At 32.4% G+C, this 21,912-nt stretch overlaps 1 long non-coding RNA gene across 1 annotated transcript in view; it reads left to right on the forward strand.

Annotated features, from left to right (window-relative positions):
• The first annotated feature begins 17,560 nt into the window (after positions 1 to 17,560).
• LOC146998028 (uncharacterized) overlaps positions 17,561 to 21,912 on the forward strand; it is a 93,563-nt gene continuing 89,211 nt past the window's right edge. The window contains exon 1 of the long non-coding RNA XR_015039988.1: positions 17,561 to 17,615. This is a non-coding gene — a long non-coding RNA (uncharacterized LOC146998028). The remainder of the gene's footprint in view (positions 17,616 to 21,912) is intronic.

The following is a 21,912-nucleotide window of genomic DNA, read 5'->3' on the forward strand; positions in this document are numbered from 1 at the left end:
GTTAAATAATATTCCCACCCTGTCATGTGCTTGCCTACATCATGCTGACGAGTGCATTCTCAAACTACAGGGCTGGTAATAATGCTATGGCTGATCAATGCGTACACACGTACACTTGGTATGACACGCAACTCAAAGATGAGGAATAAAGTGGGTAAATAAAAATGAGACGAGGTCAAGGGTGATCATTCACTGATATTAAATAGAGACTGAAACTGAAAATAGAATAATATCTTCATAAATTTCAAAATATGTGTTTGTGTGAATGCATTATTGAACATACATACAGTCTAAATTTCTTAATAATATGGTGGCTTTTGTAGATGTGATTGTTTCGTATATATGTTATCACTAAAATGTGAGAGTCGTTAATAATACCTACCAAACACTCGTTAATCTGCCGATTGCCTACTAGGTTCTTGTTAAACTGAAAATAAGATCTTTGCTGGAACACCAACAACGTTTCTGTACGCTAAAATTAATGTAATGTCATTTATTTATTTTTCGATATTTAAAAAATCAAGTTAATACAATCAAACAATCAAAAATTAGTTGATGGAATCAATCATCAATCAATTAAGAAACTATAATACGAAGAATAAAACGGTTTAAATTATTATTACACTTAAGAAAATGAATTTGCAAAACATATCATAAAATTATGTGCTCATTTATTAGTGCAATCTAAAGATTGGTGACCCTTTGAACTACACAGCAAATGGATTTTGCGACAAGCGCAACTATTTGTGGTACATTTTGATTTGCAGTAACATTTTCTGAAACCCTGCTCGATCAACAATTTAAAAGTGGTGGCTGTGTTAAGCGTACTTGCTGTTGTTCTAGCAAAGATCTTATTTTCCCTTTAACAAGTGCTTAATAGTTAATGTGCAGATTATCTAGGTAATTTGCAGATTACCTAGGTAATTTTAAAAATGAAACAATTTTCCCACTTTAACAGATTACACTAGTTCATCTAAAGATTAGCTAGATAATCTGCAGAATAACTGATTTCCGCACTTTAAGCGGTAACATATATACAATCGATACATAGTAGTTTTGTATTCAGTCTGGCTGTTGGTCATTCTTAATTAAGTACAAATCTCTGGGGGTAGTTAAACTATTATGGCTACACATTCAAGACATATTTATTTTATCAAACATATTCAAACATCTTTTATAGCTTAAGCTTCTGAAAAAGTTTTTCAGAGAAGAGCTTTAGATTTTAAGTCGTTTCTCGTAAAATCTCTCTAAAAAGGTTCTTTTAATTACTTGGTTTCATTAGCACAAAATGTAAATAAAATTAGTTGCGCTAGGCAGATTCATTGTTGCAGTAGAAGGAAATGGAAATAGTTGCAAAATAACATGTGTACTTGCTTTGTATTTTTAATTAAATGTTTACTAATGTCAAAAAAAATATTCTGCACCTAGGTACATTACATCACAAATCTTTTTTATCAATTGCAATAATGATGCAAATATTCATAAAACATAAATATATTTAAATTTACATCAGTTGAATTCATTATCAGTTATGTCAGTTAGGAATATTATTTAAAAAATAAAATAAGGATATAGGTTATTAAGAAATATGTGTATTCCTTTTAAGTTTACCAAGGTAACACAGTAATACTTTGAAATATAAATTGAAGATCTCATATCATGCGGAACAGCAGTACTTTGAGAGGTGACGTTTTTCAGGTGGTGTCGTAAGTTAATCAAAGATTTTTATGTCTCTGGAATAGCAAAACTTATCAGACTGAGTGGAAGGTAAACACTTAGGTAGTGTTAACCTCCAAAATTGAAAAGATTAAGCTACGATTATGTCTAATGTCAAAACAGCCCAAATAATAATAAAGAATACATTCTAAAAACATTAAAAAAATTTACTACTCCTTTTAAAACAAATAAAAGTGTCCTAATATTTTATTAAATGCAATATTCCATACCTTTATCCATATATCCTTTGCATCAAAGCAAACCTCTGCTCTGCATCTAAAATACACGATCATAACATTCATTATACTTTAGCTTTTTTTTTTTTTTTTTTTTTTTTTTTTTTTAAAGAGGTTTACTTTAAACTTCTATAAGAGAATAGCAGAACAGAAGAATCAATATAATTTCATTTTCATTCTTCATTCTTATTCATTTCATTTCATTCATTCCATATATTTTCATTCACACTGGAAAATTTTGATCATCTGTTTCTATTATTGTTATTAATATTATATCAAGCTTCCATTATTTCAAGTACATTAAATTAAGATTAATAAAACACTGCTTCAAAGGTATGCATTTCTGAGATTCTTAAAAGGAGTTAGGTGTAAAAAAATAATCAAATGAAAAATTTTCCTCATATTACTGTAGTAATTAACAAGGACAGGCAAATAAAAAAAAAAAACCTAAATGAAAGATTAGCTTCGTTTCCGAAGATCTTTTCACTTTCTTCTTTAGTCTTTTTCCTGTTTTCTTTAATAATGCTCAAAATCTCATAATTCTTGGCCTTCTGTAATTTTTTTAGGAGTTTATATACTCCCAGAATTAACTTTTCAGGGACTTTACAATTTCATTATTATTTGACAATCGTTGAATAATTAAAAATACCTTCTTTGACAAACTCCGAAAGCTAAAGCACCCGCACACACACTTACAAAGTTAAGGAGGAAAAAAAAAAAGAAAAAAAAAAAAAAGGTAAGAAAAGAAAAGGAACTTTTTTTCCACCCCGCATCAAGACTTATAATCGAAGAACTTCAAATCCCGCAATTCTGCGCTGACAATAATCCCCTCCCTTTTTAAGTCATTCTCATCATTAAAACATTTTAATTAAGTTGAGAAGTTCCATTTTATTAAGGATACTTCTCTTCTACTTCATTTTTAATTAATTATAAATTAGGGATTCAATGGAATGCCTCAGATTTAAAACTTTGCCTTCCGTTAGAAAGAATTTGGTAGCTATGTACTGTGAATCATGTCATTTAAAATTAAGATGTCTGAGCGCATTCTAGATGCCTTATCGTGAAAGAATTTTCAATATTAAAGCAGATTTCAGCCGTTTCGCAACTAGTAATCGTCGTACCGTAACACTAATTAGCGAGTCATTTCTCTTAAAGACAATGAAATATTAAACAAGGCTGCAGTCTTTTAATGCTGCTTCTACTTGTCGGTTAATCAGCTCTTAGAGAATTCACTCTCTTGCTGTTTTCTTGAATTCATAACGCGCTATGGAATTTTTGGTCTGGCAACCAACGGTTGACGCGACAATACATCTGCTGCTTGTTTGTTACTATTTGTCACACTGAATAAAAGGACTCTGGTGACATTTTCTTTCTGGGTCACATATATTGAAATTAACATTTTGAGAAGCTATTTTGAGTTTTGTACCTCGTTCGTCTCATTATTCTTGCATAAAGACTTCGTTATGTATGGATGGCCAGCCGTGTCACAAGTTGTTCAACTTCGGTCGCTGACAGTTGACATGATAATATGTCTTTCGCTTATTTGGTGCTATTTGTTACGTTTTACTAAATAGCAAAGTGGGAGATTTGGGAGATATATATTGAAATGTAAAAGAATTTTACACAATTTTCGGTTAAATACCTTTTCAGAGGCTTTCATCTCGATTATTTTATGGACCAATAATTCATAATATTTCATTTCAATTTTATGGTGTGGAATTTTCATATAATTAATGTACGTGTCACTTTGGAATACAATTCTGTTTTATTATTTGTTTTATTTTGTATTCCTTCTTTTGCGTTTGACAAATATGAGTCTATTATTTAATATTTTCAGTTTATTTTCCTCCGCGAAATTTTTCAGCGATATGAGGGAATTTTCATCTATAAGCATACTTAGTTTGTATATCTTTGCATGGATGCAACTTTTATAACTATAGAACTCAGTCACCAGATTTTAGGTAATTAATTTGCCGTTCGTTTATTTCAAAATTATACAGATTGTTCTTTAAGATAATAAAAAGATTGGCTTCGAAGGAGTATCATAGGAAAATAAACAGTACTCTTGATTGAAATCGTTGACCATATGCGACTTGGCCAAATATGTACTATCTATAGGCTATAAAAGTATGTGCTATCTATATGACCAAATATGTGCTATCTATAAAAGCACATAAAAGAAATGTGTGAATTCACAACATTACAACTCCACATCCTAACATATATACGTACATAATTGGGAAAACCGCTTGACCCCCATTCGACCAATCATTTTTTGGCAACGAATTATTATCCACAATTTTTATTTGAAACACTACTTTACAGAAAGCGAATAGGTTTGGAGTAAGGTATCGTAAGAATATAAAACATGCCCTTGACATGCTCGAACTTAGAACTTCATATTGATGACCTATATACTGTCCGTTATATACAAGGAAACCTATAAGAGTTTCTAAACTCTTTACGAATATTGTTTGAATGCATTATACTCCTCTGTTTAAACGAATTTGCGGAAAAGACATTCAAGCATTTAAATGCTTGAATTTCACTGTCGGAGGGATGTACAGCACACACATTAGGAAGCATGTAGGAAATGCCATCACACGCGTTCGTGTTGTGCCAGTGCAGTTCGTGTTGCCTTGCGAAAGAAATTAAATCATCTTTCGATCACTCAGCAGGATATCGCATTTTGAACAAATGGTATCTGAATAAAGAAGCTTGGATTTCTTTGATCAGGAACACAACCGTTACTAATGCCTCAAGAAATGTCAAGAGCACTGCAGAAAGTTCGTGCGTTCTGTTAGGTATGTGTGATAGAATTGATCTACGAGCATATTTTCTCGAACTTTTAAGCACAAAAATACAATGAAGAGTAGGATTTCATCTCGATACCACGAAGCTCAACTGTCTTTAAAGATGTGCAGCTGAATGCGATATCCCATTGAAATTACAGTCCATACCATAATGACGCTACTTCTACACGCCCTTGCGATTTGTCTTCTTTCAGCCATAGAAACAAGAATATCACGAAAAATTAGCTTACGAAATATATAAACAGTTTCAGCATTTAAAGGAATCCCTCAAGCCCTCCGGAATGCTGACGTTTTCTATGATTACCAAATTAGCACATGTTTTGATATTCAGTTCTGATTGAGGGTAACATAATGATATTTGCATACAGCAGTTTTTATCTACAGTGATTTTTTAGCCAGTCTACTATGCTTTCCAAAAATGCTAATTTGCGTTGCATTCATAACTTCTGGAGGTCAGTTTATAGCGCGTCATATAAAAATCCAATAAAGAAAAATTAATTAAAATCTTTTAATTTTTGTTAAAAAATTGCATGTTATTAATTCTATTGTTAATTAATTATTTGGGATATTTTTAAACAAATTTATTGAGTTGGAATTTATATTTGGTTTAATATGTTACATAAACCGGCAGGAAAAGGTTAAAAAAATTATTCAAAACTTAAACAACTCGTTTCTTGCTCGAAGATTTCATTTTAGTTATTTTATAGTTTATAGAATCATGGTAATAGTACACCGGGAATCTCATTTGATAACCAGAACAAGTGGTATTTGTATGAGTAAGTCTAATGCAAAGGATAAATGTTCTCCTGGAGATTTATAAACCTTTTAGGGTTATTAAAAGCAGAGTACATATAAAATAAATTCAAAATCTACGAATGCTTTTCATGTTATGATGGATGTCTCATATCAAACAAGAATGTTTGATATCAAATAAGACATGTTTTTTCCCCCTGAAAAATATGAGTATCTTTGAAAGTATAAAACATTTTAAAACTTTCAGAATTTTCATATAACCAGATGGCACTGATTGAAGAGAAGAATCATTTAAAGTTGTATAAAAAGATTCTTAGGCTCCAGTCAAACCCAAATTAAATATTATCTATTACTTAAAGTTTGAAATCTAGAGTTAGTGAACAGTGTTGATGTCAATATTAGATTATTATCAAGCATTTTTAATGTAATATAAACATTACCTTTTTGAAGACTATTTAAAAAATAAATAAAATGACAACAAAAAACTATGCAGTCGGTAAGTGACAACAAAGGCGGTGCAACATTTTACGTTCTTTTTACAAAGTCTTCATATATGATACCTATGCATCGTATGCCTGGTTATATCTTTCGTTTTGTTTATTAAAACATCATATTAACTTCAATTTTCCCTAAAACAATTTGGTGGAGAAGAAAAAAACTAAAAACATTATTCTTTATGCATTATTAAATTTTTTGACGTTTATTTTTTGGTCGTTACAATTTAGTCCAATTACAACACATTTTTCCCCTCTATTAATAAGTTAACAACCTTTTATTACCCATTCTATTTTGAGAATAATTTAAGAGCTTTTACAAATAAGCTTGTTAATTAAGCCTGCATTCAGAATACCAGCAGAAAATAATGACGCTCTTGAGTTGAGCAAATTTCCTGGCAATTTTATTTTACAGGAATTTCCTGCTTAAACTTCAAGTGTTTATTAGCCGAGCCCATTTGAAAAGGGAGCAAGAAACTTGGCAACAGCTAAAAGACCATTTCCTCCTTGCGCATTACCATAACTCTTTCGAAAATTCATGAATGCTCTTGCTTTCAAAAGGTAGGGTCATGCGAATACTTGACACATAGTAGTTCATGTTAAGTCACGGCGTTTGCGTTATTTTGCCGTATGGGAGTTGCGAGAAAACTTCTGAATTATGAGACATTTTATGGCATTTTTATCTGAGTGCGCATGTAAAGTGTCCCGTTGAATTTCCGAAAGTACAAAGGTTAAAAAAAAAAAATTAAAAATCTGTTTATGTTACATGACTTCTTTTCCAGGTATGTATTATCTTATTATATGCTATTCTAATGGATAACAATTCGGTACCGCCCTAACTTTTCAAAATAATTCAGCAAGTCATTGCTGAAATTCAGTAACTTATGTTTTTTTAACTTTTGTCCCGCAGAAATACTTGAAATAATTTTCGAATCTCGCGCAAAACCTGCATAAATTCCCACGTGTGAAACTAATAAACAACATCAAACTGAAGACATACTAATAAAAAACATTCAAATGCTAATTTTTTTCAAAAAATTACCTTCTACTTCCTGGGCATTTCTTTCATGTGTTCACCACCATAAACTCGCATTTTTACATGCAATTCTTGCTTTGCTTTGTGTTCCTATCATTTACATCTGGAGTCAAATATACAATAGCTTAGATGTCATGTAGTGATTCCACTCTAAGAGGAATAGAAATTTAAACGAATCGAATCGGTTCGGGGGCTGAATATTGAATTATACATCTGTAGAGGCCAGAATGAAATTTTAGGAAACGTTTTGAAAACGTTTGTGGCTTTTGAGACCTTTGTTATTGATTAAAATCACATTGTAGAAATTTTTGAGTAACAGAAAGCTGATAGCTCTATTATAAAATAACACAGCAAAGGAAATTTTAAACTTTTATGAAAAAAGTTGAAGTACCTTGAAAACGTGTTAAGAAACTTAGTTTGAATATCACCGCATAACCAAAGGTTATTATAGGCTTAAAAAAAAAGGAGAAAGATAGAGAAAACATTGCACTGTTGGCTCTTCATTACGATGATTACTTAAAAAATGGATTCAGTTTTAAATATGAATCGGTAACTTAGCAGCATTTGAGACATTTTAGATATGAATAATTTATTGTACAGTCTCTTCTCACAAGGCTAAAATTGGTTTTACAAAGTTCTTATGAATAGCAGCATTCTTGCAATGTTCACATAGTTTTAAACTTTGCTCCTGCTTCCGTACTTTTCATATCTCCATTACACTTACGAATAAGCTCTTAAATTCATGTGTAAAGTATTTGTCCCGCCTTCTTAGCTTGGCTTCATGGTGTAGTGGTCAGCACGCTCGACTCGAATTGAAGAGGCCCGTGGTTCCAGTCCCGGCGAAGGCGTTGCTCATTTTTCACGTCTACTGCTTCAAAATAACCTAATGTATCTACACATGTTTATATCATGTCTTAAATAGAAAATATAATATACTGTGCGTACTTGAGGTAACATATTTTTGCTTCCAAAATTTGGAGGTAAAAACATAATTTAATATAGGAACTTAGCTATTTCTAAAATCCACTGGTTAACACAAATCGTAAAGCACAACTTAAAATAATTAAGATGTCTATTCAGTTGTTCTATAAATATCATAACATTATATTATCACGCCCAAGAACGCGTATGAAAGTGTACAAATACAGTGAAGTGTAAAACTATGTTCACTGACTTAGAGAGAAAACTTAGAATTAAACCTAGAAAGAAAAACTAAACTTTAAAGAAGTATATTCATTTAATGGAGTCGTTAGTTGTAAAGCTGAGCAAAATTAGCACTGAAAAATTAAGGGTTGATAAGCTTTTATAAATCCAGCTTCTCCCTTCAGCATAATAAGGGCAAAGACACCGTTGAAAACATATTACAAAAATAAATAAATAAATAGATCTGAAAGCTTTCAGATTTTATATTACGCCCAAAATGGCGTTTCTTTAACGTGTTCTGTGTTACCCTTATTTATTAAATAACATGTTGTTTGCACTTAAACCATAAAATTCAATTCAACAGCAATGTGATAAAATATTAAAAAAAAGCACATCTTTAGAATTTCCGATACACAGTTTCGCGCGCTGAAGTTTTTTGTTTGTTTGTTTGTTTGTTTGTTTGTGTCTGTGTACAGTGAAGCCATTGCTCACTTTGAAATTGTAGAGTTTGTCACTCAAAAATTCTTTAAAGTTTTACAAAATATGAAATAGATAATAAAACAAATTCGAAATTCAAAATTTGAGCTTCCAGATGCCCATGTTCGAGTGGAGAACTACATTATTCAAAATTCGATATCTCTAGGTAACGTTGTTTTTTCACAATGCGGGAGACGTACATATATTCATGCAGATTCTCCATTATTTAATATCTCTAAATATAATAGGTCTCTAATATTTGGTGGCAACAATCTGAAAAGTGAAGCGGGGTGTAAAAGTGAAGTGGATGAAGTAAAATGCCAAAACGAAATTAATAGCTCTTCTGGGCAAATTGCCCCTTTTGGGCTAAAAATAACAGTAAATCGAAAAGTAAATAATAAGAAATTATTGTTATCCATAACAACAAAACGTGAAGATTAGAAATCCCATATGCTAAATCAAATTAATTAATTAATACATGAACTTCGCTTTGTCTTCATATTTTGTTGATGAGAATATTGATGAGAATTAGTATATATCCTATTTGCAACACGTTTCATACAATTTATCTTTGTTTTTCCTTATCTATGCTAATGGTAAAAGTTGAACTGATAAATTTAATTAAAATTATTTTTAATTTAAAACTATTCGACGCCCCAGATTGCAGGATTAAAAGCAGTATTTTCCCTCAGGTTACGTCCTGAGAAATATCCTGCGTTCTGTAAATATTCCTGGATTTTGTAAATAAAAAGGGTATTGCTTTTGTTCATGCTGCTGCATACGATATTGAAAATGTTTCTGTTGCATCAGAAAAATGTATCAATGATCAAATAATAAACCTTTCCTGATAAACATTTTAAGCGAAGTCCACAAAAGGACTAGATTGAGAACAATTTTCTGCATTTCTGATCCGGATGCGTTCATAGCTGGAAAATAAATAGTGAAATTAAATCATGTGGGTAATTTTAAATGAATTACCGAAGGAAGAAGAAATTTTGCACGAATATTAAATGAATAATTCTAAAAGATTGGGGAACGTAAACACGTAGAGGAAAGCTAATTTCCGAAAGAAAATATTTTGGTGATGTTAAATTATTTAATAATAAATTATTCATTTATGTATTGTATTCAGAAATACGTTAAAGATCTTAAGAATTAAACAGTTATTTGCTAATCAAGCTAAGACGTATTGTCACCTGTATGGTGCCCAAAGCTCTTGCCAACGGCACGCGCAATTTTTCACTCTTTGCCAACAAGTAACAATAAGTAACAACAACAACAGACTGCAAACTAGTTATCACTCCATCTGAAAATGAACGACAACGTCTTAAGAAGGTTTTAAATAAATCTTTTTATTTAAGCATGAAGACAGCACTTGTGCTTGGAGTCAAACTGTTCCATATGCGAGTATTAAAATAACAAAAAGTTGAATTTACAATTTAAAAAAGGAATCGTAGTCCGAAACGACACAAATTTGATCTAACTAAGGTTCAAACTTAAATGAAGCGATTTAACTTCGGCTAGCTTATGGCTAATACCGGAATATGAACTGACAGAGTTGGACGATAGAGTAAATCTGCAAGTACCACTGCACAAGCTCTATGTACAAATGATTAAAAAATATCGCCTTAAACAGATGTGTCAAAATTTGCATTTGGGTTAGAGGCAACGAAAAGGAGAAGTTATAGTAGAGATCCAAGCCATAAAAATTGGCTAATTAACATAAAATTCCTTATACATTTACTTATGCAGGAATCTAATAACAATGAACTGATGTCTTGCTACGGACACGTGTTTAAAATCAAAGAAATGCTCTCGTGAAACCGCAGATGGCTTCGCTAATTCATTCAAAGGATTTAGGCTTCCTCACTAACTGATTCAGACTATAAGAATTTTATTTTACATGAAGTGTTTGTAGTACTTTATATCTTATCACATCCATAAAACAAACTTACAGTAAAATTAAGAACAACTAAATGATAGAAGAAGTGCGCGTGTCCACTGCTAAGAAATTTTTTAGCAAAAGTAGCAAGAGAAGAATCGAAAAGTCGCAAAAAATAGCATGCGACGTCAGAGATGACGTGATTTTTGTGACGTCCATACTCGAGTTCACTTGCCCTTTGACGTCATCATAAAGTCAGTTTTAGGGTTGCCATAGAATGGCAAGGGAAATCAAGGTTGCCACATTTGGCGAAAAATCGACAAAATTGGCGATATACTATGGACGGTTGGAGAACCTTCTGGAACGAATTCTTACCGGTTTAGTCCAGAATGTTCCCGAACACAAGCCGAAAGCTATATAAACCGTGCTGGTCCGCAGTCAGTCAGAGTGTGCTTCATCGAGAGGAAGTGTGTCTCTCATCGAGAGTCAATCCCTGCGGAGTCGATCGAGTTGACAGCCGGGCAGCGAGTGCCGAGTGATTCGTCGAGTCCACTGAAGGAGTCTCGTAGTCTATCGCGGTTAGTGCATCGTCGAGAGAGCCTGTTGAGCTCCGGGAACGACTGAACCGAAGAAGTCGGGAGTTGTGCTCGTGTGTCGTCGAGTGCATCGCGAGTTGTAGCGTGGAGAGTCTCGAGAGTACGTGGAGTTCCGAGAACGACCAAGCAGAGTCGGGAGCTGTACTCCGAAAAGCAGAGTCGGGAGCTGTACTCCGGAAAGCAGAGTCGGATGCTTTGCAAGAAGCTATCTCCACCGTTATTGCCTGACAGTGCTGTTCCGCTGATCGTGTCAGCGTGTTTATAGTAGTTCATCGACGACTGTAAAAAAGTAAGTGTTATTGGAACTGTCCTGATTAATATTGGCTAAATAAAGTGTGTTTCGATACTTAATCAAGTGTCGTCGTTATTCGCTCCAAATCTACGAACCCCGTACGAACGTGAAAGAAGAATATAAGTAACAACTGGTGTCAGCAGAAGAAGAGGAAATAACGTAACAATATCCATTGTTAGATACTTTCTCCCATTTGGATTGTTATTCTGTAATTCTTTGGATATATTTTTTACTGCTGTTAGTTCAGATTTACATAGCTTGTAATATGCTTTTACCTTATGTATTTTCATTCTTTTTAAGGAATTTTCAAACATGGGAATTTTAAGCAAAGTATTTTGGAAGATGGTGCTGAATTGTTTCACATTAGTAGTAAGCATCCGTCAAAGAATGCCGCCTGGGAAGTCATTACCTAACAGAACAATAGATGTCGAAAGAAGAGAACAAGGGACCGCACCTTTGATATACCGCCGCGGCCATCTTGAATCACCTGACAACCGGAAGTGACGGGTTGAAGGACGTCATGTATGAGAGTTTGATTTTTGTGCAACGACAATATTTTTTCAAAGTTTTTAATTTGGTGGCAACTACGATTAATTTTTTTTTTATTTCGATTTTGTGACAACGACCTCCTTAATTTTTTTTTTTTTTGTTTTGTGGCAACGACCTCTTGAACTACGTGTTTAGAATGACATCAACTTTATATTCTTTATTATTTTCAATTATTTAATCACTCCTTATTAGTCCAAAGGAACAATTTGCCCTGAAGGACTATTAATTTCGTTTTGGCATTTTGCGTTGAAAACTATAAACGACGAATCACTTTTCAAATTGTTGCCACCAAATATTATCACCCTGCATTATATTTAAGGAAATTAAATAATGAAGAATCTGCATGAAAGTATGTATGTGTTCTCGCATTGTGATAAAACATCGATACCTAGAGCCATCAAAATTTCAGTAACGTAATCTTCCACTGAATATGGGCATGGGGAAGCCCTAATTTGAATTTGAAATTTGTTTTATTATCAATTTCATATTTTGTAACGTTTCAACGAATTTATTATTCAAATACTAAACGATTTCAAAGCGAGCAATGGCAACACTGTAGGGAAAAATAAAAAAACATTTTTATCTCCAGCGCGCGATACTCTGTATCGGAAATTCTAAAAATATGATCATTTTAAAACTATTTTGTGATATTGCCGTTGAATTGAATTTGATGGCTTGAGTACCTAGAACGTGATATTTAATAAATAAAGGTAACACACAAAACGCCCCTTTGGAGGTAATTTAAAATCTGAAAACTTTCGGATTTTTATTTTATTTTATTAATTAATTAATTTTTTTTTTTTTTTTTTTTTTTATTGATTCGACACTTTATCGTTCAAGACATGGGTTCTTTCGCAAACATGTTTGCCAAATCCATCTGAAAAGTAAAGACAAATTAAGCACACATTGCAAAGTGAAAATTAAATTATTTTTAAAAGATTAAAATTCTAAAAAAAGAGTAATTTTCAAATAGTTACTTACGTCTGTAGGGTTGTTGCATCTTTGCTGTGCTGGATTCATATTAGAACCCGTGAAGAATCAAAATAAAAATCTGATGAAGGAATTAACAACCATAGTTGATTGTCCAAGCAATAAATATGAGACAACTCAGGCGAAAGGAAGGACAGAAATACTGGACATTTCTAGGGGTAGCCTTAGGAACTCTTTATTTCATGTGCATGGTAATTGGCTAAGAAGCGGTGAGGTCTTTTCTCAGAGAATCTGATTGTTCCACAGAAACGTATCTGTTCACCCAAGCGGAGACACATAAAGGTTATGGCACGGCAGATTTGTAAAACTTTTCTTTCTTTTGAATGCTGATATCCCATCTTGGGATCTACTCATGTAAACCTCATCACCATGCCCATTGTGGAAACGTCTCAAGTTGCAGGAAAGTACTGCTGCCGCAGTAGAAAACCTGCATAATCACGTTCGTATCAAAATATCAAGATTTGTAAAATAAAAAGCTGAAACAGATTAATTATATGTAATGTCATCCTTCTGACACCATTTTGTAAACAGCATGCCCAAACAAAAAACTGATGATGGCATCCCAAACACGTGGTTCTAGAGGTCTTTGCCACAAAAAACAAAAACGTTGAAAAAATATTGTCGTTGCCACAAAAAATAAAACTATCGTGTATGACGTCATTTCAGCCCGACTACGTCACTTCCGATCACCACGTGTTCCAAGATGGCGGCGGCATGTCAATGGCGTGGCTCCTTGTTCTCTTTTTACATCATCTATTGTTCTGTTACGTAATGACGTCCGAGGCGACATCTTTTGACTGACGATTACGGCTGCTTGCTGCTCATATTACTCAGAATTTATACTATAATACGTATTTATCTATACTTTATGCTATAATCTGTAGAATCCTATCATTACCAAGATATCACACAAAAGATATAATTATCGCAATACAGCCAGTTGACAATTTTTATTCAAATAAATTATTATATTTAAGGTAGCAAAAAGTAACACAAAAATTGATGACCACGCCAAAAATTCGCAAAATCACGAAGACCTAAATTTTAGTAGCACAGATGCGTCAAATGTTGCAAACTTGGGGAAAATCGCAAGATGTGGCAACACTGCTAGTTTCTCAATCTTTAATTCTTATTTTTTTTTTTTTTATCTCGCATGTCCAAATTCAAATCGCCGTACAAATTAGAATGAATTTTTATTTTTACTGTGTATTGCTACAAATTCTTGCATTGAAGCAAATACGAAAATAAAAATTTTTTCAATAGTTGGAATTAAGCTGCTTAGTTCAAAATATTAATCTTATACATTGAGTTTAAACCTCATAAAATGTTCGTGCAGTTAAAGCTTAGAAAATAACCATATTATTGTCTCTTTCTCTGAAAAGCCCGACATAATTTATTATATATAAAATAACGGAAATACAGTATAATTCGCTCATAATGAGCCTTGATTTGACGAGAACCCGAATTGAACGAGGAAGTCGGAAATACTTGGTTGGTACAATTTTAAATCTACGGGAGAACCCTCGTTTACAGAGACCAATATTTTTGTAGTTCATAAAATTTCAATTGACTTCCACCTCTCAGCTCAGCTAATCTTTTCCTGGAAAAAAAATTCTTTTACATTCCGAAATCAATGGAAAGTTAGTGATGAGTCATAAATCCTGCGAACACGTGCTGGTAATGAGCAGAGAAGAATTTAATAAAAATTATGTATCTGTTGACCTGGAAGATGTTCTGAGATACCTACTCTCGAGGATACTGAAGCTGAAATTCAAGCTAAAGCAGATGAAAATAAAGCAACGATGATAACGACGAATGTGAAGAATTTCAAGCTCAACCGCCCCCATCATACTCAATGGCTTTTGAGGGCGCAGAGAAACTTCGAATATTTTTCGAAACCAAGGGTGCAAATCACGATGTTTTTAGATCCCATAAGTCTTCTCCGAAGAACAATAAGAGACAAGCAAAAGCAGTTCAAAGCAAATTAACTAACTTCTTTTGTAGTATACGGAAATAAAAAAATAATTAAAGTGTGTATAGTACAATAAGTGTGTATGAATTTTTATAATTTTTTTCACAAACCCGTCTTTTACGAGCATCCTGAGATAAGATTTTCATTTTCCGGGAATCTTGTATACTGTTAAATATATGCTATCTTCTATCATTAGCAATAAATTACATTATTCTGAGTTTTCTTTTTTAAACATTTGAAATTGTTTTGAAACTTTATTCTTAAAAAAGGAACAACTCTCAAGACATTTCTGCTTTGCGCTTCGTGAGGAATATAAAGACTCATATAGCAAGCTTTGACCTCTTAGACAGTAAAATGCTACCTTTGAATGCAATAATAATGATACTAATGGGGTTCAAGTGTTGATTATGCATAGTATTTTTACTTTTTTAAGTATTTGATTTCTTCGCCGTACAGTTATATACAGTCCAGCTGAAAAGATTTTTCTTCGTTACACAATGTTCTATGTGTAACTAAAAACCATCAGCGAATTTTCTGTTGAGTTAATGAGCTGATGACCTCTGAGGAAGAGGGGCTCGCTCCCCTTGACCTCCAGCCTCACTCTCAAGATGGCCCTTTTTATGAAGAACAGGAAGTGTTGCGTCTCGAAGCAGGTTCTTGGCCGACCAAGTACACTTCTTGCTAGAACAGCTCAAGGTCGCCGAATACGGGCCCTGCCTGTTGAAGCAGTTAATGATTACAATTTGTGGAATCAATTTTCTTGTAAGGTTATCAACTCGTGATTCTAAGCTATGGATACTCACTGTTTTAAGGGAGTGTACCGTAAGTGCACTTGGAAGCTGTTAACAGGCAAAATAAGAACTGGTATATTAAATACCCGCATTACTTTGCATCCTTATACATACAGCCATAACAGAATCAATAATTTCTGGGTTGCTTGTTTATCGTAAGATATAGATTTCGTTTGGTTTTGTCAGAATGAAAAAAATAACTTTTGATTAAATTCGCGTGCTATTATTCAAATAGCATTCAAATTAAAAAAAATGTATCTGGGCAATTTTATCTAACCATAAATTTGGACCTAAGTAGACATGCTTGTTCTAAGTTTTAATATCTTCTCTTTTACAATCAGCATTTTTTATGCCTCTTTTTAAACAGCTTTTTAAAATGGGATCTAGATTTTAAGGAATTTTTGATATGGAAAATGTAATTTATTTTACGTATAATTAAAAATTTTTGGCTTTATTTATTCCGGGACTATATCAAACCGTTTGATTGAAAAAGCTATCATTGTTATAAAATTTTGGAACACATTTTTTAATTTAAAGTCAAGAGGATTAATTCAGTCTAGTTACTTAGGAACTGAAGTTTTTCCCTAGCGCACTTCTGCTACAAGTCCTGAAATGTGCTTAGCTGTAAATGTAAGTTCATTTCTTCAAATAACAGAATGATTTTAGGTGTTCTTAACACACCTACCTTAATCTAAATGCACATACTTTATTTTCCTCACATTTTTAATTGGATTCAACATTCTTTCATAATATTAAACGCTTTTTTAAATAGTTGTATTTATTTTTCTGAATTTATTTATTTTATATTCTTACACATCTGTTTTAAATTTTTACTAACATATTAATTTTTAGTGCATTTTGTGTAATGATTTTAAATTTATTTATTGTGTTTTGTTGCGTTTTATTGGTTAGAGGATTTAGAGTAATTGAGATAACACTTGCTGAAGAATCAAAACATAATTTATTCGCCAGCATTCCACAGGAGAGTTCCAAAGACACGTTTACAATCGTCGAAAAACTACGATAAACACTCTGAAGCAATCAGAAACACAGCCTTCAGACTGTCAGGCTATAACGGTAAAGAGCTTCACGGCAAAGCATTGAAGTACAGCTCCCGACTCGGTGCGGTCGCTCTCAAACAAATCTAACTCTCTACTCCTAAACTCAACATACTCTCTGCTCCGAGTTCAAGCAGAGTATATATAGCTTTTGACCTGCCTTCGAGAACATTCTTGGGAAAACCGGTAACAATTCGTTCTGGAATGTTCTCGCTCTGTCTGTGGTATATCGCCAATTTTGTCGCCAAATGGGAAATTTCGCGCCAATTCTGGTAACCTTTTCTTTCCACTTTCTTTCAACCCTAATGCGAGTCGAATGGCATTTGATTTATAAGGATAGCTCATTTTTAACTAAAGATACGGACAGAAACACTTCTACCGAACCTTGGCAATAAAATTGTCCCTATCTGGGGATATCTGGTAATATCGGACTAAATTGACGAAATTCTGAAAGCTTACAGAAAGCACATTTTTGAAGTTCACACAACTACTTTTCTCGAAGCTTCTAACAGTGCATATTCTCCCCTTTGAGCAACTCTATAAACAGAACCTGTGAACAAGCGTGATTCAGTTGTATCGAGACTTTTATCTGTTTTAGTATACTGTTGAGCTTTCTGCTCTGTACTTTGATCTTGTGTGTGATTTTGGTGTTCTGAGGCATTCCTCGTATCCTAAGAATTTTATCTTATCTCTGTTCCTCTCATTTTGTTATTTATAATTGTTTACTTTGGCTGTAAAAGCTGTTATTATTTTTTTTTCTTTCAGAAACCTTTCCTCCTCATCTGGCCTAACTACATAAGAAAATCTCTACGAACAGGTAGCATTAAACAAAGCAAATATTATTATTTAAAATATTTTCAGATTATAATTTTATATTAATATTATAAAATATAAATAATAAATATATAAATATATAAAATCAGTATTAAACAAAAATTTGTCTCTAAACGGATTTTCTGGCTACATTTTTGCTCTAAAGCTGAAGAAATTTTCTCGATTTACTTTAGGTTTATTCTTACGAATAAAAAAATAATGCACCTATATTCATTATAGTGATATTAATGCTTTTATGAAGCAATAAAACTGTAAACAAAGTAATGATTTCACAAATAAGGCTTGATTTAAAAATTTATTACATGTGTACTCAGTGTTATGTAAGGTACATTAAGCAAAAATTAAAAGCATGCTGAATGCTGAATGAAAATATTTTGCTTTTCGGGAGGGGGGCGCAGAGCAGTATGAAAGCAATCTATAAGTATTTTTAATATTTTTTTAAACTCTATTATATTTTACAATTCCGTTTGCTATTTAACATCGTAGAATTTGGCCTTAAATAAAATATAAAATTTCTGATTCAGCTTGAAAGAATGTAGTTCAGACACTGTTACTGTCTCTCAGTTATTAAACATGTCTTGAAAAAAGAGAGCCGGAATAATTTAACTTATTTTAAAGATGGAAGTGACTGTATGTAAAACAGTATTTCTCAAAGAAACATTTGACATTATCAGCATTTTGTATTAAAAAAAAATAAGCTAAATCTGAGCAAAACGCGATTTTTTTTTTTTTTTTAACTAAGTATAAGATTTATCAAAGAAAACCAGATTCATGTTGGAAAAGCAAAAAGGAACGTCCCTGAGGATTTATGCTACAGGAGTCGAGTTCGCGGGAGGGAGAAAAATAATATTCATTAAAACTGCATAGAAAAGATGTCTAGACATACATATGGAGAAGATCTAAATCTGAAAATGCGAAACGGATATTTGTTACGCGTGGAATATGATCTTTTAAGAGAATCATTTTCATAAATATCATCTTTCAGCTTAATATTCGTTGTATGTTACTCTTACAAAATCATTCTTCAGTTTTTCAAAATATATACTAATATATTGCTTATAGCAATATATTATTTATAAAATATATAAATAATATATTGCTATAAGCGATTTTAAGATATTAAGGTCTAAATTATGTAAATGCTAAAATGACTAAAATATTATCATCCTGTTCTAGGTTTCAACAGTATTCGTCTCTAGATTATTAATAGTTATGTTTTTGAAATTTCATTAAGACCACCTGTCCTTTTACTCATATGTATGCTATAATTTAATGCATAAGAGGAATCAGTATACATTAACAGCTTTCGATATCCGTCATGGCTGATGGTTGAATGCGTATAGAACGAAGTTGACGCAACTAAGTTTTTACAAATCACCAATCTTTATTTTCAAGCATATCAAATAATTTTCTTAGTAGATAAAATATTTCTAGATCATAAGCAATTACAATCATTCTTAGATACACAGATAGAGGGATACAATATCATTTAGGGCAAGTGGGCATAGCAGCGGGGATATTTTAGCAGTGGCGGCAGCTATTAAAAGAATGACGTAATTAACTTGCGAGCGGTATATATACCGAAGTAGGTGCAATTGTAGAGACAAGCTATGATTGGTTAATTTTAGTTTTAGTTACCTTTTTCAAACAATGTTATGTAACATGGGAAGATCTCGAATTTGGGAGAATAGCTGAATTTAGAGGAGAGAGCACAACATCTGGAATAGTTAATTTGTGATCACCGATTATTCGTTACATGTATATCACGTAAGGTGACAAAAAGATAATAAAAAACACGATAAATAATGAAGATAATAAATGACACGTAAGATGATAAAAAAACATTGCAGTAATTACCATTATATTATTTTCCAAGCACTTTTTTTTATAGTGCTTTCGTCTAGAATAGACTATTAGAAAATGCCATATTGTTGAGCATAGAATACGTAACATCAACTTTCATTTCAAGTCCATAACATTTAAAAAAATAATAATAATAAATTTTAAAAAATAAATAATCTGAAATGTTTCAGATTTTAAATTACGTCCATAGGGGCGATTTTTTTAACATTTTGTGTGTTACATTTATTATTTATTAAATATCACGTTCTTCGCACTTAAACCATAAAATTCATTTCAACAGCAATATCGCAAAATAGTTTTAAATTGAGCATATCTTTAGAATTTCCGATACAAAGTTCCGCGCGCTGGAGATAAAATTGTTTTTTCTGTACAACGTTGCTATGGCTCGCTTTAAAATCCTTGAATTTGTTAATCAAAAATTTAAAAAATCGTTAAAGTTTTACAAAATAGGAAAGCGATCATAAAACAAATTTAAAATTTAAAATTTGGTCTTCCACATGCCCATATTCGAAAAAGGATTACGTCATTCAAAATTCGATGGCTCTATGAACCGTTGTTTCATCACAATGCGAGAAACATGCATACATTTATGCAGATTTTTCATTATTTAATTTCTTCAAATATAATGAGGACTCTAACATTTGGTGGCAACAGTTTGAAAAGCGAAACGGACATTTATAGTGAACCAACGCAAAATCGCAAAACGGAAACAAAAGTCCTTCTGGGACAAATCTATTTTGGACTAAAGATTGGAAGGCTTTCAGATTTTATATTACGCTTAAAGGAGCTTTTTTTTTTAACCTTTTGTGTTTTACGTTTATGTATTAAATATCATGTTCTTCGCACTTAAACCTTAAAATTCAATTCAACAGCAATATCACAAAATATTTAAAGACAGCATATCTTTACAATTTCCGATACACAGTGTCGCGCGCTGGAGATAAAAAGGTTCCCCCCCCCCCATTCTCGTTTGCCATTCATAGCTTTGAAATCATGAAATTTGTTAATCAAAACATCGTTAAAGTTTTACAAAATATGAAATAGATAATAAAAGAAATTCGGAGTTTGGGCTTCCAGTTGCCCATATTCGAGTGGAGGACTACGTTATTCAAAATTTGATGTCAACAATTGAAAAGTGAAACTCCGTTTTATAGTGAACCAACGCAAAATACCAAAACGATATGAATAGCCCTTCTGGACAAATTGCTCTCTTGGGCTAATAATCTTACATTCGTCATTCCTAAAATGTGTGCCAAAGCACCTAACGAAGATATAGGTGATTTTATAGGGGCAGGACGAAATATTCCAATACTCTCATACAAATGGTACTTACTTAGTTCACGTGGATTTTCATATCGATGTGTTGAGGCAGGACTGAATTTCTAAAATCAAAAGTACCAAATCTATATGGAAGACCATCGGGAAAGATTAACAAATAATAAATAAGTAAAATAATTAATGTTTAAAAATGAAATAAAATGCAAGAACTTAATAAAAGTGATAACTTAATTAATGACAAATATTTTCATGTCCGAAATGTCTAATGATCTCTAAACGTAGATGTCAGATTAGCTCACTTTAAACTGTTTCAAAGCATTTTCTTCTTTATTGACGGCGGCGGGAGGTATCTTTCATTTCTTCCTGTTGATTTGTTTTAATTTGATGATTACCATTCCAGAGGCTAATTCTGAATAACACTTATATATTATTAGCCTTGCTTGATAACTATAAACAATATAAAAACGTCCTTAACTTTTTATAAAAGAGAGCAAGTTCTTTTAAATCATTCAAAAATTCTTTCTCGTAAGAACTACGTGTCTATCTTTTTTTCTATTCTACTTTTCTCTCTATCCATAGTTATCAATCCAACTTTATCTGGCTACGCATATACTTTCTCTAATGCGTGACTATACATAAATATTTATTTATCTTTCTTAAATACATTATTACGTGTATCTCCTGATACGTATTTCTTCATACATCCTGTATTTACGTCTCTGTCTGTCTTATATGCTTCTATTCCTCATTTTCAATTCCTCATCCTTTTGATTTATATTTTATCCTCTCTAACTATGTTTCTATGCATTTATCTTCATCTTTTTATCTTCCGATGACTCGTGCAATTTTTTCTCTCTATTCATCTTTCTCAATCTTTTCCATTTAGCTTTATCTTACTCTATCAATGTATCTTCCAGACTTCCTCTCTTCTTTAATGTATGATCTCCGAAATACGGTTAGAAGATACAGATAAACTGGTTGCAGAGTTGATACGCTTGAACATGTTTCATCTAAAACTCGGCTTCTGTTATTTATTTTCATTCTGTCGATTACAGAACTGGAATGCGAAAAGAGAATCCTTCAAATCCATATTTATTCTTTGTGTTATAATTATTTTCTTTTTGTTTCTAAACATCTCT

The sequence above is a fragment of the Stegodyphus dumicola genome, chromosome 3 (assembly GCF_044657685.1).
Source record: "Stegodyphus dumicola isolate Sdum_Otavi_A_Nest chromosome 3, ASM4465768v1".
NCBI lineage: Eukaryota > Metazoa > Arthropoda > Arachnida > Araneae > Eresidae > Stegodyphus > Stegodyphus dumicola.